This window comes from Bos indicus, chromosome 16, assembly GCF_029378745.1.
Source record: "Bos indicus isolate NIAB-ARS_2022 breed Sahiwal x Tharparkar chromosome 16, NIAB-ARS_B.indTharparkar_mat_pri_1.0, whole genome shotgun sequence".
NCBI classification, from domain to species: domain Eukaryota; kingdom Metazoa; phylum Chordata; class Mammalia; order Artiodactyla; family Bovidae; genus Bos; species Bos indicus.
The window spans coordinates 2406133-2419640 of record NC_091775.1 but is presented as its reverse complement, the minus strand read 5'-3'; the positions used below and the strand labels follow the sequence as shown (position 1 = coordinate 2419640).

The 13508-nt window shown below is 53.1% G+C and overlaps 1 protein-coding gene across 4 annotated transcripts in view; it reads left to right on the top strand.

Moving 5' to 3' along the window:
• The window catches only part of LRRN2 (leucine rich repeat neuronal 2), a 61254-nt gene that overhangs the window by 43909 nt on the left and 3837 nt on the right, over nt 1–13508 (top strand). The window lies entirely within an intron of this gene.

The window sequence follows — 13508 nt, the reverse complement described above, 5'->3', positions numbered from 1 at the left end:
CCACATACACACACACCAGACGCACACACACACACCACATACACACACAGCAGACACACACACACACCAGGCACACACACACCACACACACAAACACACACCACATACACACACAGCAGGCACACACACACACATCAGACACACACACCACAGACACACACACACACCAGACACACACAGTCACCCACACACACACCACAGGCCTGGCCCTGCCCACAGTGTCTGCCCCCCCACACTCACACACACTACAGTATACCCTGGTGTTCCTGGGAGAGGTTTTAATCCCTGCCAAGAACGCTAGCCGAGGCTTTAGAAAGGGGAGACCTGGGGACACTGAGCAGAACAGAGCTGGCCTGCCTGCGTGGCAGTGGTCCTGGGCCCCGCCCTGGCACTTGGGCAGCCCCTTGAGGCCTGGGCAGCCGATATCTCCCCAGCCGCCCGCTCCCGTGGGCAGCTGCTCCATCTCCCCTGGTGCCCACCCAAATACCCTTGTCTGTGTGTGCTGAGACCCAGGGAGGGCTGGGAAACACTGGTAGAGAGTCCGTGAGTCTGATGAGAAAAGGGTAGGATGTTTTTTCACACATGGAGGGTGGAGGAAAGAGACACTCACTTGCTTATGGAATTTTCCATTAGGTGCAGTGCTTCTCAGCAAAACCAGTTGGGTATTTCCCCCTCTACTTTATTATGAAAAATTTTAAATATTGTATCACAGCAAAGTTGACAGAATTTAACAGTCAGCAGTCATATACCCACTACCTAGATTCTACCATTAACCTTGGATGACACTTGCTTTATCACATCTCCTCCCATCCATCAATCCATCTTATTTCCTGCATTTTAAAGTAAATTGCTGGTATTAGTACATTTTCCCTAAATGCTTCAACAACCATGGAGTTCAACTTTATTTTACAGATTTGTTTTTTATGTAAAATTTACATGCAAATAAATTCTGGGGAGTTTTCATTCCATGCCTGCATTGCACCCCCAGAGATTGGTTTAATTGGTCTGGAGTGAGATGCAGATATGAGTATATTTTAAAAGATCCTCATATGAATCTCTGGTGCAGCCGGACTTGAAAAACAGAGATAACAGGAGGCAAAGAGTGATCATTTTTATTCCCCCAAGGAAAATGCGAAGCTCTGGTTGCCTGTCCCCGTTTACACTCCCAGCCCCACTTCCCTTCCCCCGGTACTGTGTATGCATCACATGTCCACATTCATGCTGCTTTTAGGGTGTACATGTGAATCCACTCATGCTCATGTTAGCCTTACAGGGTCTCTTCATCTGTATTTCCCAATGGCAAAATCCGTATCTCTTTCAGATGGTGTACAAGTCACAGAGGTGAACCCGAACGAATCTTAGGATGATCAGGGTACTTACGATGACCGGGATCGAGGCAGCGGGTGCAGGGATGATGATGCTAGTGAAAGGTGTTCACAGTGATGCGTGGTGAAGACAGTGAGTGAGGGGTCCTGGGGTCACAGCTGAGGGCGAGAACGGGGTGATGCTGATGGAGACGGTGTGCTGCAGGTGGGGTGACCACCAGCGTGGTGTCAACCCCAGGTGGCTGCCGCGTGGTGGCGACTGTCATGTGCTGCTGCGAATGTTCCCCTTCCTGTGAGGGCGTGCAAACAGATGCTCACTCACCACACTGATGCCCGTCTGGGAAGAATATTGGTCGTCGTATGGCAGGAAGGTTGGTACCCCATTTGAGAATCCCACTGCTGCAAAGTGCAGCTCCTTCCAAAATGCTGAGAGGTCACCTGAGAGCTGCACCCCTGGAGCCCTGGACGAGGCCCTGACAGAGCAGCAGCCCCGCGGTCAGCCGCCCCGTTTCATTGTGCTTTAACAAGACGCAGCTCTAGCGTTAAGTGCGAGTGGATCATTAGGAAAATTTATTTAAGTTGACCAGCTCTGAGCAGCTGGACCTGGGATGCCAGCCATCTCATGATCGATAGAGATTTTATTTGCTGCCTGCGTGGTTTCCTGTTCGTTTCATGCCTGGTAAGCTTGAGTGAGGACAGAGGAAAAGGGCTCGGCTTCCTCCCTGAGGCAATAGGGGGCAAAAGGGTGCAAAGCCCAGCACTCCCATCCCTCACCACAGCACTTGGCTGGCCCCCCTCTGCATTCTCCTGGGCTGCTGGGATGAGAACGAAGTTAGGATGCTAAGGTGTACTATTTTAAATATATACACATATATCAAATATATATCAACATATATATGTATAAGGAATTGATTTAGGAAAATATCTTGAAAGAAAGTGAAAGTGAAGTCGCTCAGTCGTATCCGACTCTTTGTGACCCCGTGGACTATAGCCCACCAGGCTTCTCTGTCCATGGGATTCTCCAGGCAAGAATACTGGAGTGGGTTGCCATTTCCTTCTCCAGGGGATCTTCCTGACCCAGAGATTGAACCCAGGTCTCCCGCATTGCGGGCAGATGCTTTAACCTCTGAGCCACCACGGAAGCCCCCACTTTAAATATATACGTATATATCAAATATATATCAACATATATATGTATAAGGAATTGATTTAGAAAAAATATCTTAATGTTGTCCAACCCTTTCATTTTACAGATAAGAAAACTAGGGCCGAGTGGGCAACAAATAGAATCCCTGTTGAGAACAACACTAAGAATCCCTTTCATGTATATAATGTTGCTAATGAGGCAAAGACACCTCACACCTGTGATCTGATTTGATTTTTAAACCAGCCTTGTGAGCTGGCAAGGACCTTCCTGCCCATTTGACAGACAGCTCCTGAGTTATTCCCAGATTTTTTCCACTAGCAGTTAAGCCTAGATGGTATATCACAGCCCATAGCATATTTCACACTCATGTTTTCATTAGATCTAAACCAGATCTCTGGACAAACGACAGAAGGCACTAGTCTTATCCCCATTTCTCGGAAGTGAAGACTGAGGCTCATGGAGATTAAGCATTTTGCCAAGCTTGTACAGTTAGTAAGTGGTAGAGTGACAGCCAGAACCTAGGATCCCAGCGTAAGTTTGCTGGGGCTGCCATATCAAAGTACTACAAAGTAGACTGGATGGCTTAACCAACAGTAACTGAATCGCCTCGGGTTCTGGAGGCTGGAAACCTGAAATCGATATGTTGGCCGGGCGGCAGGGCGTAGTCTTTCTGCAGCCTGGAGGGGAGGTTCCCCCCCAGCCCCTGGTGCTGTCTTTGGCTGCTCAGAGCTGCAGCGCTTCATTTGCGTTCTTCATCACCTCATTGCATTCTCCCTGTGTCTCCGTGTCTGTGTCCAAGTTCACCTCTTCTTACAAGGACACCAGTATTGGATTAAGGCCCACTCTAAACTAATAATCGGAGAAGGCAATGGCACCCCACTCCAGTACTCTTGCCTGGAAAATCCCATTGACAGAGGAGCCTGCTAAGCTGCAGTCCATGGGGTCGCTAAGAGCCGGACATGACTGAGCGACTTCACTTTCACTTTCCACTTTCATGCATTGGAGAAGGAAATGGCAACCCACTCCAGTGTTCTTGCTTGGAGAATCCCATGGACGGGGGAGCCTGATGGGCTACCATCTATGGGGTGGCACAGAGTCGGACACGACTGAAGTGACTTAGCAGCAGCAGCAGCAGCAACCTAATCTCATCTTTACTTGATTACCTCTGCAAAGACCTTGTTTCCAAATTAAGGTCATATGCACAGGCTCTAGGAGTAGGTCTTCGTTGCATCTTTTGTGGGGGACGCAGTTCAATCCGTAAGGGTCCAGTGGACTTCTGCAATGCTGTTTGCATCCTGTGCTGCATCCCACCCATTTTCTCCTCCGTGGCTTCCTCTGCCAAGGACGAGGCACTCCCCTCTCCTCCAATGAAGAAAGTGGGGCTGGCTCGGATCGCTTTTCACCTTCCGCTCTTCCCAAACGATTACAGGCTACTAAGGTGGAATCGTGAAATAGAGGCAGGCTTTTTTGCCTTTTTTATTCCCAGACAGTAAAAATCATTAAGGCTTGCTCTTAATTAGTTTCATTTCGAAGCTTCTAAATATTGATTTAACCTACACTCCTTTGTACTTGCTGCAGTCACTGAATTATGCCTGATATTGATCATGGGATGGAAGCGTTTCCCTCCACCAGGCCCTGGGCCCTAGAAGCCAGTGGTCCCCCAGCAGGTCTGTGGGGCTCAGAAGGCATTGATGGGCTTGGAGGCAAGAAGCCCCTGCCAGGTTGGATAGGGCCTTCCTCTCCCAGAAGGGCTATTCAGCTTAGGCCAGGGGCCAGTGTCTTTCTCTTGGGCTGGCCCACGCTTGGGGGAATTTGATCAGCTGGAAACTTCCCATTCCTTTCCAGGCCTGAAGAGAGCTGGGCAGGGGCAGCTGGAGGAGGGTGCTGTGGGGTCAGGGTTTAGAGCGAGGGCATTGGCAGCCGCCAGACCTTGTTTGACTCCTAGTTTTACCAGCTGGATGTTCTTGGGTGAGGGACATATCCTCTCACATCTGTGAAATGGGGCTAGTAATCCCCTTATCTTCCTGTGGTTTTGAGCACTGAGTGTGAGCACTCATGTCAGAGCCCAGCCTAAGGCTGGCTGAGAGAGTCCTCAGTCAATGGCTACCATTATTAACATTGCTGTCCCTCTGGGATAATAAATCTGGATTTGGAAGCACACAGTGTCTTTTAGCTAAAAGCCGTGGCTTTCACTTGCTTGCTATATGATCCTGGGCAAGTCACTTAATATCCTTTCCATTAAAATGGGAGTGATGACATCTATGACCTTGCCAGCCTATTGTGAGACTCACACAGGATCGTGGAGGTGGAAGAATTTAAACTGCGAGGTGCAAACGGTCATAAAGGGTATTGTTATTGATGGCTACAGGAGGCGCTGCCTTCCATGCCCTCTGTCTGCGAAACATGTGCCTTCTGGCTCCAGCCTGCTGTTCCGTCTCTTCACACCACCTGCACTCTTGGAAACTAAGGGGGACCACTCAGTTCTTGAAGTTCTCTTCATCATTTTTGTCCCGGGACCTTTGTTTCTGGTGTCCCCAGTATGTAAAGAACATCTTTCATCATCTGTGCATCTGTTGACCTGTTGATTTAGACAACACTTCCCTGGGAGGTTTGTTTTTTAAAGAAACAAAAACAACTTTATTGGTACATTTCATACCTTCAGATCTACCCATTTTTTGTGCATGATTGAATGACTTCTGGAAATTTCCTCTGAATTTTTGCCCAGTGTCCCTCATGAGGCAGAATTGTGTGTTCTCCTCTGGACCGTGTCCATGTTGCCCTTGGTAGGTACTTCTGTGACAGCTCTTATCATGCTTTAGTAGAGTGGGGATTTTTTAAATCTGTGATCACACCTGCCCTCCCCGTGACCTTGTACCCCTAGCCACCCATAGTGCCAGCATACAGTCGCGACTCTATTAATGCCCATCGGGTAGAGAGTTTCCTTGTGGCCAGAGGTGCGAGGCGTCTGGAATACTCAACCCTGACCTATCAGCATAATGATATGAAGCTCATCATATGCGGAGTTTTAATTAAGCATTCCTATCTGGCATTGTTCTTGTTTACAGAAGTCTAGGCTCAGCTGGGGGGCGCTTTAGAGATTATCCAGCCCAGCAGTTCTCCAACATGGAGCCCATCGGAGGCACCTGGAGGGTTTGCTCAAGCACAGATAACTAGGCCCCACCCTCCGATCCTGGAGGTCTGCGGTGGGCTGGAGAATCTGCACAGCTAACAAATTTCCAGGTGATGCCGATGGTGCCGGTCCAGGGACCTCAGCTTTAGAAGCGCTCTGTGGCCCAGCCCCCAGGTCACAGGTGAGGGGCCCGGACACATCCCCAGGCCAGTAAGGCCAGGGGCAAACCCAGTCCTGTCCCGCCCCGCGCCCTCTGCCACTTCCCGTGACCTCTGCTCCCGCCCTGACTGCAGAGAAGCTAGATGCGGGCCCAGGTCACACGGGCCTCTGACAAAGGCTCCAGTCGGGGCAGGACGAGGGGGTGCTGACTGAGGGCGGAAGCAGGGGACGGGGAGGGCCCCAGGAAGGGGCAGGCCCAGGCTGGGCAGGGCGGGCCTGGAGGAGGCCACGCGGACAGGCCGTGCTCACTGCGGTCGGTTGCGGGGGGCCCTCCGCAGGGCTCGGCTGCAGCCATCTGTCTCGCAGGCCTGCCCGAGACAGCTGACAGAGAGGGGAGGCGGTGAGCCCCACCGGGGCCGAGGCTCCTTCCGACGCGCCATTTATCTCGGAGCTTCATCTGGCAAACCTGCTGATGAAACGAGTCTCCTTTTCTCTCCGCCTCATCAATTTTCATTCTGATTTCGTTTTCTTTTTCCGTTAGAAGAGCTTTGGCCTTTCTCCTTCTGTAACTGGTCTGTTCCCCATTGGCTCCGCGTCTTTCTCCTCAGCCCCGAGCCCGCCCCCCAGGCACCCCTCCCAGCGCACCCCCACTGTGCTCACCTTGGTGCTTCTCTCCCCCTTAGTTCTGGGCACAGGGGTCACAGAGTTGCCCTCGAGGGGCTCACAGTCTGACACAGGAGCTGAGCATCATACTGGATGTGGGTTCCTCGATGAGAAAAAGAGCAAGGGATTAATTAGCTGGGGGCGGGGGTGGTAATGGAAGACTTGAGAGAAGGACAGTGTGAGAGAGGCCGCAGAGAATTCCCAGGGTACACGAGCGGCGACAGGGACTTCTGGGCAAGGCCCCTGCATGTGCAGAAGCAGCGGAGCAGGAAGGCGCATTGCTTGCCGTTCTCTGAAGCCTCCCCCTCCTTCCGCCTGCACCTGGCTCCCAGGGACCCACTGCGTCTTAAGGGCTGCTGAAATGCTGCCCAGCACCCCCGGCTGCTTCTAGGAAGGGCAGGGGCAATTACAGGGAGGGAGCGGGAGAGGCTGAAGGTCGGCGCTTGGCCTTGGCTGCCCCTTGGGCTGGTGGCCAGTGCAGACGGTCTGTGGGCTGCAGTCACACTGGGACACTTGCAGCGCTGCTAGGAAGGGCCCTCTCGACCCTTCCAAGGAGCACCTGGGCAAATGGAGGCGCTGCTCACCTAAGCCAAGGAGAGTGAACTGTTTGTTGGGTGAGAGTGTCAGACATTGGTGATCTATAAGTGGACTGAGTTCCAGAGCCTTCTAGAGTCCTGAAGACTAGAAACAGAACCCTGATTGGAAGCCGCAGGGAGTGCTTAGAGTTGACCCAAGAGAGGGCAGCTCCACCAAGAAGGAGTGTCAGCCTGAGATGGAAGAGCTCCTGGGAAGGGCTGCCCAAACTAGGAGGCACACATCCACGGGCAAGCTGTCTGGGGCGGGCCTGGTGTGGGGGCGGCCTGGAAGCTGGAGACTGTGCCCCAGACAAACCCAGGGAGATGGAAGTGGAAGAGGGCTCCACTGAATGCCGGGCGCTTGGCAGGCATCACCTCTTTCAGATTTCCCCCATGAGGGAGGTCTCTCCCCAGCTACCGAGGAGCAGCCTGAGTAGGGATACTCAAGGTCACCAGGATTCAGGTACAGACTGACTCCAAAGCCCTCTTTTGAATGGCTGACCTAATCTAAGGCCCCCGAGAGTCCAAAGCCAGTCCAGAGACCTTCCCTCCCAAGCCAGGAAAAGGTTTTTACTGGAACAGTGACTCCTCTCACTGCAAAGTGGAAGAGAGGGCAAAGGTGGATGGGAAGACCTCATCCTTTCCCCAAGAGATGCCCCCCATTTTTATCCCTGATCTCCTCCAGTCTCCCCAACATCTTCCACTCTTGGAACAGCTTCTGGTACCAGAATCATGGAAGCAGAAAGGGCTGGTGTGTGAGGCACAGCCGGGTTCCCACTCAGGCCCATCCACATCCGAGCTGTGGGACCTAGGTCTGATCCCTGGGCTCCACTGAGTTGAAGTTTCTCTTCTAAAAAGTACCCATTTACAGGGATGTTGCAAGGATAGGATAAGGTATGTAAAGGGCCAACAAATAGAAATCTGGCATATGCAAAGCACTCAGGAGTGTATCTTCCCTCTGACACTGATTTATATCATCCTTCCTGCGGCGTCAACAAGAGTTGAAGGGACTCACCTCAGTCAGAGAGGCCCTGCAGACTCATCATTTCCAAGCTTTTATAGCTGCGACTCAAGGGCAAAAATGCATGATTTTGCGTCATATCTGACTGTGTACAAGTGTGTGTGTGTATAAAACAGAAAGAAAAACGTTTCTTAAAACATTGCTTCCTCTAGCTACATACCACACGTTCTATTGTCTATTTCATTTTTTAATGCACATTGTTATCCACTTTAAACTGTTTTCATGACCCACTAATGGGTTGCTGCTCATAGTTCATGGTTGTAAACACCTCCCACCCTCTGCACTGCCCTAGGTTCTGAGAAGATAAAAATCAGTACCAAACCATTCCTTCCTCCAGGAACTTGCATCCTGGTTGAGGAAACAGGCTCACTGAATGGCAGTAAGACAGATGCTGTTACAGTGGAGGTTTGTTCCGGGTTCCAGGGGCTGCAGTGGGCATGACCACCTTTCTCGGAGGGACTCTGGGAACATGTCACAAGGAGGTGGCATTTGGGATGGGTTTTTAATGACTGGAGAGGAGTTTGACAGTTGAAGTTGGGGAGAGGTTTTGCTGGTTGAGTGCGAGGCCTGAGGAAGGGAAGGAAATAGCAGGTCTAGTCTGGGGGGAGCATGAGGTGTTTGGGAACAAGAGGGTCACTCAGGGCTGAGAAGGAGACACCAAAAGAGGCTATCGTAAGAGTCAAGACAAGCGATGAGGAGGGATCGTAAGCATGCGCGCTGCGGAGGGCAGTGTGAGGCGGGAGAGGGTCACGGTGGCGATTTCCAGTCTTGGAGACTGGTGGGTGCTGGTGCTGCCTGAGCAGGTTTGCTGGGAGATGTTGGGCTTGGGGCCCATCAAGTGCGAGGAGCCTCTGAAATGGGTAGGTGCAGGGGCCCGGGGCAGTGAGAAGGAGTCTGGTCTGGGCCTCTCTTCTCTGACCACTCCCCCGCTTGTCCCCTTGCCTGCTGCCGCAGACTCTGTCATCAGAATATCTATAGACCTGGCAGCAGAAAGCGGCCAGCAGTGCTGCCCCAGGAGGAGGCCAAGGCCCAGCAGGGCTTTGGGGAAGAGCTGCCAGGGGTGTGTGGGGCCAGGATGACCTCCTGCCTTTGCCTCGAGGCAGCATAGCACTCACGGGTTCAGGTCATAGGGTTCCAACCCGAGGGGGGACCCTAAGATGTAGGACTGTAGATCAAGAAAGAGAAATAGAGGCATCTCCCTTCTTGGAGATCACTTATTAAGAATGAGACCCTGAGAAGCTATAGTCACTGTGAAGCAGGAGGATGAATTAAGTGAATTTCAAGTCTGAGGTTCTGGAGTTCCCTAGAGCCTGACTCAATATTTCCAGAGCCGTGGTTTCGAGTTGTGATGGGGAAGGAAGGGGAATTCTGTGCTTAAAAGATGAAGTTGACTGATGGTGACAGAAACAGGGGGACAATGGCTACTCCAGGTGGGAGCTGGACATTGACTGGGAAACGTCGCACAGGAACCTCAGGAGGGCTTGGAAGTATTTGTTTCTTGTTCAAGGGGTGGTTATATTGGTATCTACTAATGTAGAAATTCATCAAGCTGCACACTTGGGATTTGTGCCATTTATGTGCTCTCTTATTATACCTGAATAAGAGAAAGGAAAAGTTAACTACAAAAGGTAAGAGTTGAGAAGTAGGAGCTAAGGTGGGGGGAGGGGCAATGGGGAAGGGGGCTGTGAGGGCCACGAACAGGCACGTCCTAGACCTCGATCCGGGGTCCTCACAGCAGCTCTGTGAGAGGGTCTCATCCTCACCTCCTGGCCCGGGGCGCTGACTTTGCCCAAGGTCACACAGTGAGCGGCAGAGCCAAACTCAAAACTGATCGCAGAGGCCGGCTTCCTTCTGCTTCACCACTCCTCCTTTGCATAAGTTATTTATGGAATTCAGACTCTGGAAGACTAGATAAACGCTGAGGTCTCCTGCAGCCCTGAGGTCCTGGTTGTCTGTGATTAAATGGGAGGCGGGCGCGAGGGCCATGCTCCCCTCCCAGGAGGAGCTCTCAGGGGCCAGGTGTACAGATGGAGCGCTGCCCGCCCCCCGCCCCTCGTGTCCCCCCACCCAGAGCTTATCTGCCAGTGAGGAGGCCGGAGTTTATCAACGCTACACTCAATTATGCTGCCCATCTGTCTCTGCAGCTCAGGGGGCCCTGGCACTGAAGCTGCAGTGAAGGCCAGGCCATCGATCATTGCCTGCTGCTCCTCCCTCCTGAGGGCTCCCAGCCCAGGGGGGCTGGGCTGCAAGGAGGGGAGGGGGATAGATCCACTCTGCACCCACGGCCGTCTGGAGGAGCATCGCTGTCTGCTGGCAGGAGCCCCCAGCTGTGCTGGGCCAGAGAAACGGGAGAAGGGCCGCTCTGCCCCTGACACCAGCTTCTCCAGAATTCTTCATTCGGTGCTTTGCCAAGGATCGTGGTTCAGTGGGAAGTGTCTGGAGTCCATTCCATACTTTCTGCTAGCTCCAGAGCAGCTGCCTGGAAGAGGGGGTCCGTCAGAGCTCACAGAGCCAGCTTTTCCAAAAGAAGCTTTGCTCCTCTCTTCTCTTGGGCTAGACCCGCCATGTCCCCCTCACTGAAGGCCAAGGCTGCAGAGGTCTGCACACAGCAGCCCCCAGCCCCCAGTCCAGAGGCAGACTGAGGTCTGTGCCACCACACAGAGGAGCAGGGGCTTCTCTGTGTGTCCCCAGGGGAGTCCCTGTAGATAGGAATCAAGGCATGGTGCCCGAGGGCCCCCTCAGGTCGCTGTTGGGGAGGAGAGGTAGAGGGTCAGGTCGTCCCTGAGGGCCTGGCCACTGAGGCAGGCTTGCTGGGCCACCAGGCCGGCCAGCATCGGTCTGCCAGGCAGTGAGCCGTGGGCCGGGGAGGCAGGCTATGGAGTCAGAGACCTGGGTTTGAATTCTGACCCCACCACGTCAGAAGCCATGTACCCTCCGACATGTCACTTAACCTCTAGGTGCCTCAGTTGCTCCTGCTGCAGAGACTAAATAATCTCTTCCTTCTCTGCCTGCACACAGGATTGATAGGAGCATTACATACTTCACTCTTTGTATCCACTCACCAGTATCCTCTGCCAGTCCTACACTTGGCACCACGGGGACACAAAAACACGCACGACACGGCCCCTGCCACCAAGAGCCCGAAATCCAGCTCTCGGGGAAAGCATACACATGATAATCTGAACTCTTGCTCACCCGGGGAGATTATAGATAAAAGACAATTAGCTTTCTCTGCAGCTCCTGCAGAAACTGCTAATCAAGCCTGCATGAGTGGGCCATGTGCAAGACAGCCTTAAGTGGTGATGGCAGGTGAGTGGGCAGCTCTGAGTTCTATCCTGGAAGCTCAGCAGCGGTGGGGAGGACTTGTCTAGGCCTTTGCCAAGCATCGGGGCCAGAGGTGCATGTGAACGTGAGGCATCCAGCCACTGCCCCTCTCTAGATGCCGGCTCTCACCCCAGCCCAGCCACAGGGGCAAGGAGGTGGGTGAGCCTGGGGTAGAGGGAAAGGCATGTCTCTGAACATTTTAAATGAGCTTTTAAATGGCTTCTCCATGCCCTTCACACCATTGTGCATCAGCAGAAAGAGGCGCCGGGACAGAGGCGCTGGAGAGGAGCCTGGGACTCAGTCAGGGCCTCAGGGCCCTCTCCACCCACTGCAGCCTTCTCTTCCCTCACGAGCTGTCTTGGGCTCTCCTAATCATTTTACATTTTTGGTCCTGCCAGAGTGGCACTCTTAAAGGTGTGGCATTTGGTTCTGCCCCCAGCTCCCCACCCCACCTGGGGATGACACTAGGCCCACAGTGGGCAAGCTTCATAGGGACTGGTTAAGTCCTAGGATCCAACTTCTCTCCCCTCTGAGAAGTCCTGGAGCTGGGGTGCCTCCCCATCCTGGGGGATGCGGACAACTAAGACTTCCTGAGCTCTGTGTGCACCACACCCAGCTCCTTCAATCCTAATGACGAGCTCATTCTACACTAAGGAACAGATGCTCAGAATAGTCAACAGCTTTTCCCTAAGTGCTCTGGTAGGAAGTGGTAAGTAACAGTAAGATCTGTTTGCTGTCAGGCCTGGGCAAGAAGCAGAGGCCTCTGGTGTGCCCGTGAGGCAGGACCACAGTCTTAGCCCCACGACAGGGACAGCCCTGCTTCCTCTGCACCACACAGCACACTGCAGAGTCCTCACCCCTCCTCCTGACCTCCACTCACCGGCCTGGGCGGCTGACAGAGTCCTCACCCCTCGTCCCGACCGCCACTCACCGGCCTGGGCGGCTGAGGTCCCCCGGCTCCCCTCTGCACGTGGATGGAGGTGTGCATGCTTTTGTACATGTGTGTTTGTTTGCCCTGAGTTTTATGTGTCAGTGTACACACACCCCCCACGCAAAACCTCTGTGCATTTTAAGTCATGTTGTTTTTCCCACCTTCAGAAATAGCTGCAGAGGAAGGTGGGAAGTAGTCGAATGTAAACAGGCATGCCGCTCCCCTGCTCAGAGGAGGCCTCCAATTGCTCCCCTCCCAGCCCCAGCATCCTGGAAGTGGGAGGAGGAAGCCAAAGAGCGCCTCTGGCCGACTGAGAGGCACCTGCCTGGAAGGTGATGGGAGACACAGCTCCCAGCTTCTCATAGCTCCCTGGCAAGTAGTCATCTCCTCAGGGGACACAAATGGGCACCCAGCCTGCTGCTGCAGCGGCCAGGGCAGCTCAGGGTGCCCAGGATTGGGTCGGGCCAGATGTGGGGCAGAGAAGGACAGTGTAAAAGGCACACCCTCTGGATTCCTGGCTCTTGCCACTTGCCAGCTGTGTGGCTTGAGCCAAACTCTTCAACCATCTCTGAACCTCAGTTTCTTCATCTGGAAACTGGAAGTATTAATGCATATCTTATAGAATCTTTATGATGGTTAAGTGAAATAAGACACGCACAGCCTTGGGTCCTGGCAAACTGCAGGTGTTTAGTAACCGTGTGCTCCCCTGACGCCTGCAGCTGGAAAACTACCTAGGCAGACCTTCACTTGGGAGTCAGATGAGGCTTGGAGGTGTCCTCTAGTTCCCCATATTGGTTCTAGGCCAAGGCTGGACTTGCATCAAGGGTGATGCAGCCGGGCCCTGGGTTCCAGAGAATCTAGACTGGATTGTCCATGCCTGCGAAGGACAGCAGTCGCTGAGATTCTAAATGGGAGTAGGAGTAAGGACCCAGCCTCCTGGGGAAAGGAGCCCTGGAACCACAGAGACTGATTTATATGATAAACCCTCCCTGGGCCCCTGCCCTGGGATGTAAGCATGATGATGAATGACACAGGTTCCCAGCTGGAGAGACATTTCCACATGGTGTGATCAGGTCTGTGACAGAAGAAAGCAGAGGGCAGTGGGAGAGCAGGAGCCAGGCCCTTAGCCTTCCAAGGGTGCAGAGGGTGAGAAGCAGCTTTCTGTAGGAGGTGACTGGCCTTAGGTTGAGTTTTCAAGAACAAGTGGAAGTTGTCTGGGAGACCATGAGAAGG